We start from the raw sequence: 4,666 nt of genomic DNA, 5'->3' as shown, positions 1-4,666 counted from the left end.
GGCTCTCTGTATGATTTTTATTGTCTCAGTAGTTGTGCTCTTTTTCCAGTGTTTTCTGTTTCAGATTTTATTTTCCCCCTGATTTCCTTCCTTCCTTTGGCCGGTTATTTGTTCACTTTTAAAGTTCTCAAGCACAGACTTCTTTCATAAGGCTTCAGATACTTGATTATGCACATGAAAATGTCTAGAACGTATCGTTTCCTCCAGCCTCTGTTTGGTGGTCCCTCTTAAGCTTGTTGTTTTGGTTGCTTTGTTTTTTTCATTCTCATGTTCCCTTTGGACCCAGGCATTATTTTATAACGCCCATGCCTTTGGTATATTTTATTCTGTTGGACTGATTATTCCTTGTTTTATTATATTGCACTGTAAGAAAATGGCACAAGGAGCTTACCCCCTTTCAGGACCTAATAACTGTGGTCAGTTTTGCATATTATACAGGCAGAGTTGGAGAGCAAATATTTCCCTTTTTCTGCCCCTACATTCTCTGTAGATAACAAATGACAACTTTTCTTTTATTTGGAGACAGAGTCTTACTCTGTCACCCAGGCTGGAGTGCAGTGAGGCGGTCTCGGCTCACTGCAACCTCTGCCACCTGGATGGTGAGAGAGAGCCGGGCGCGGTGGCTCACGCCTGTCATCCCAGCACTTTGGGAGGCCGAGGCGGGTGGATCACGAGGTCAAGAGATCGAGACCATCCTGGTCAACATGGTGAAACCCCGTCTCTACTAAAAATACAAAGGATTCAAAAGATTCTCCTGCCTCAGCCTCCTGAGTAGCTGGGATTACAGGCACACACCACCACACCAGGCTAATTCTTGCATTTTTAGTAGAGACAGGGGTTTCACCATGTTGATCAGGCTGGTCTCAAACTCTTGACCTTGTGATCCACCTGCCTCGGCCTCTGAAAGTGCTGGGATTACAGGCGTGAGCCACCGTGCCTGGCGACGACTAATTTGTTATTCAAACATATTAATTATTCCTGTTCCAATATTTCAATGGTGCTTTTCTTGATGGCCCTTCATATCTTTTAAGTATACTTGGGTGTCTTTTTATAAACAAGTATGTATATTAGTAAGTAGCTGAAATACTCTCTTGACCCCGGCAGCTGTCTCTAACCGCGACAAGTAACCTTGTCTGTCTTGAGAAAAGAATGATCTCTCCACCTGCATGTACGTCTTTTTCTTAGTTACTCCTCATTCCCGTAAATTGACGCCCTGGAAGCCCTCAGTTTTCTGTGACATTGTTCCAGGAGCTGCCACTGGTTTCCTGTTGATGTCCTTAATAGATGGCTTTTCATCTTCCATCCATTTGTGGTCACTGCAGCATCTGACGCTGTAAACTGTCTTTTCCAGAAGTTTTCTTGGATGTTGGGACAATATTCCTGGTTTGCCTTCCATTGATCAGTTGTTCTCAGTTTCCTTTGCAGGAATATCTGCTGCTGCTCATCTCTTAGACACAGGTGTCCCCATGGTTTCCATCCTTGTCAGACTTTGCTTCTCACCCCATATGCTCTTCAAGGCTCAGGGCTGGCATCCAGTCACTTTGCACCTGTGAAGCTACTCTGGTTGTTAACATAATGCAGTATTTCTGTATCTGGTGTAAAGAAACCTCTACTCTGAGCCAACCGAATACCTTCCACCTACAGCCCAACCATAGGTCCAGGCTCTCTGGACCTTCCATGTTCCGGTAACTACAGGAGTAGCACTTGGCAGGCATGTCTACTCTGATCACTGAGGGTCTGTGCCACAGCCTTGTTAATATTTTTAGTAGGATACCTGCATCAGTCCCCATGGCTGTAACTAATACCTGTATCATGATAATATCCTATAGTTTCAGTTTAGGACTATCTCTTGAGAGTAATATTTAAGCTCAATCCAGCCATCATGTAAGGAGCACCTCCTTTAAGTCAAACTGTGCTGTACGCTGGCCGTTGAGAAGAAGACACAGTCTTCATTAATTCATTCATGCAACAATATGTACTGAATACTGTTATGTATGAAGCATTGTGCTCCATGCTAAAATAGAGCAGCACACAATACAAAGTGGCTTCTAATGTCATGAACCTTCCATCTATTGAGTAGGGTGAGATTATTAGATATTTAATTTTATTTTTGGCCCAGGCATGGTGGCTCATAATCCCAGCATTTTGGGAGGCTGAGGCAGGCGGATCATCTGGGGTCAGGAGTTTGAGACCAGCCTGGCCAACATGATGAAACGCTGTCTCTACTAAAAATACAAAAATTAGCCAGATGTGGTGGTGCACATCTGTATTCCTAGCTACACAGGAGGCTGAGGCATGAGAATCATTGGAACCTGGGAGGTGGAGGTTGCAGTGAGCCAAGATTGTGCCACTGCACTCCAGCCTGGGTGACAGAGCGAGACTCTGTCTCAAAAAAATTTTTTGATAAATGCAATAGAGAAATACAGAGTATGATGGGACCCTATAAAGGGAGAACCTAGCCTTCTCTTGGGGGATGTGTATGTCTTAGATGGCTTCCCTGAAGAACTCACATTTAAGTTACAAGTAAAGGATAAAATGTCTTTTATTTATTTAACAAGTTCTGATATCTGACATGCACTGCTCTAAAAACTTACAGATATTAACTCATTTAATCATCATAACAAACCTGTAAGGTAAGTACCAGCATTATCTGTGACTTACAGTGGAGAAGCGGAGCCACAGAGAGGTTGAGTAACTTGCCCAAATTCACAGAACTAATAAGCACTGTGCTCCCAACCTGATGCTTCATGCCTCATGCTGTCTGCTCAACTTCAGGTCTTGAGACTCCACCAGCTTAGTACTACCCTGTTTCTAAGTCACTTCGTCCGTCTGAGGCTGCAATGTATTGGAAGCCTCCAATGCTCTGAATTTTTTTAGTTGCCCCGAACTCAGTGGCTCGTGGAAGGTGATGGTTTGTGGATACCCACAAAGCTACAGGCTCACTTCCAGTCTCTGAATGGTTCTCATACCTGAGCTTCAACATTGCATTTCAGTTTTCCTGGCAAAGCAGAGGCTGCCTCAAACAGCCCCTAACAATCTGCAGGTCCGCCCGACTCCACCACACCTGCATGCCATCCTGCGATCTCCAGATGTTGGCAAGGTATGTTGCTCCGGGAACCAGGGCCCAGCCCTGCATTTGAAAGATTATCCCAAAAGAAGCCCTTTTCTCTGCCTCTTCCCCAGACTGAACTTCTTAGATATCAATGCCAATTTAGATTCCACCCAAGATTACTAACTCCTTGGATGCTGTGATGTGAAAACAAACCACGTGTTCTGTAATAGAGAAATAGTCAAGCAAATTCTCAAACACCTGCACAAGGGAGACTTAGGCAAGCCACTCAGTGCTCTCCTCACTCTCTGCCTGGAACACTCCAGTGCCTCCGTGGGTTCCCCTTGGCCCGTGTGCCCAGAATTTCTATTCCCAAGAGTTTTAGGCATCAGGCAGCCATTGTCATAGCAGCAATCAGCTATTGCCATAATGCTGCTTTGTACTAAACTACCTCAAAACTGACTGGTTGAGAACAATAAGCATTTACTTTTTCCTTTCATCTGTCCCGTGGCTGGCCAAAGCGGCTCTGCCTCTGAATGCAGGTTGTTGGGCTGGGCTCTAGTCTCTGAATTTGGTTCGGATCTGATTATCATTCTAGGAGCAGCAGTGACTCAGCATATTCTTCTCACGCTGAGTGGCAGGAATTCAGAAGTCAAGCCACACCACACAGCACATTTACACCTCCGCATGCATGACGTGTGCTCATGATCCGTGGGCCAAATGTGTGGAACAGAGTAGCCCAAATACAGTGGGTCAGGGAAATGTGCTGTGCCCCAAGGTGAGGGACAAGGAGTGAGCTGTTTATTGAACAAGATTGCAGTCTATCACACCAAGTTTCCGGAATGACCAACTAAGTGGTTGGAGGTCTTATTTACCTGAGTAAATAAAACTGGTGTCAGCCAGTCAGAATGGCTGCTACTAAAAAGTCAAAAAATAACAGATGCTGGCGAGGCTGTGGAGAGAAAGGAACGCTTATACCCTCCTCTGGGAGTGTAAATTTGTTCAATCATTGTGGGAAGCAGTTTGGAGATTTCTCAAAGAATTTAAAACAGAACTACCACTTGACCCAGCAATCCTATTACTGGGTATATACCCAAAGGAATATACATTGTTCTACCATAAAGACACATGCATGCATAGGTTAATTGCAGCACTTTCCGAAAGACATGGAATCAATCTAAAAGCCCATCAACAGTGGACTGGGGCCAGGTGAGGTGGCTCACGCCTCTAATCCCAGCACTTCGGGAGGCCAAGTTGAGCAGATCACTTGCGGTCAGGAGTTCAAGACCAGCCTGGCCAGCATGGTAAAACCCCGTCTCTACTAAAATTACAAAAATTAGCTGGGTGTGACGGCATGTGCCTGTAATCCAAGCTACTTAACAGGCTGAGGCACGAGAATTGCTTAAACCCGGATGGTGGAGGTTGCAGTGACTAGAGATTGTATCACTGTACTCCAGCCTGGACAACAGAGCAAGACTCAGTCTTAAAAAAACAAAACAAAATTAAAAAAAAACAGTGGGCTGGGCATGGTGGCTCATGCCTGTAATCCTAGCACTTTGGGAGGCCAAGGTGGGTGGATCACCTGAGGTCAGGAGTTCACGACCAGCCTGGCCATCA

The 4,666-nt window shown here is 45.2% G+C and overlaps 1 protein-coding gene across 3 annotated transcripts in view; it reads left to right on the top strand.

The window, feature by feature from the left end:
* The window catches only part of LOC108297313 (polypeptide N-acetylgalactosaminyltransferase like 5), a 72,531-nt gene that overhangs the window by 54,085 nt on the left and 13,780 nt on the right, over positions 1 to 4,666 (top strand). The gene's annotated exons all lie outside the window — the stretch shown is intronic.

The sequence above is a fragment of the Cebus imitator genome, unplaced genomic scaffold (assembly GCF_001604975.1).
Source record: "Cebus imitator isolate Cc_AM_T3 unplaced genomic scaffold, Cebus_imitator-1.0 Scaffold20, whole genome shotgun sequence".
Lineage (NCBI taxonomy): Eukaryota > Metazoa > Chordata > Mammalia > Primates > Cebidae > Cebus > Cebus imitator.
Note: the sequence above shows the minus strand (reverse complement) of the source record. Positions and strands in the feature narration are given on the sequence as shown.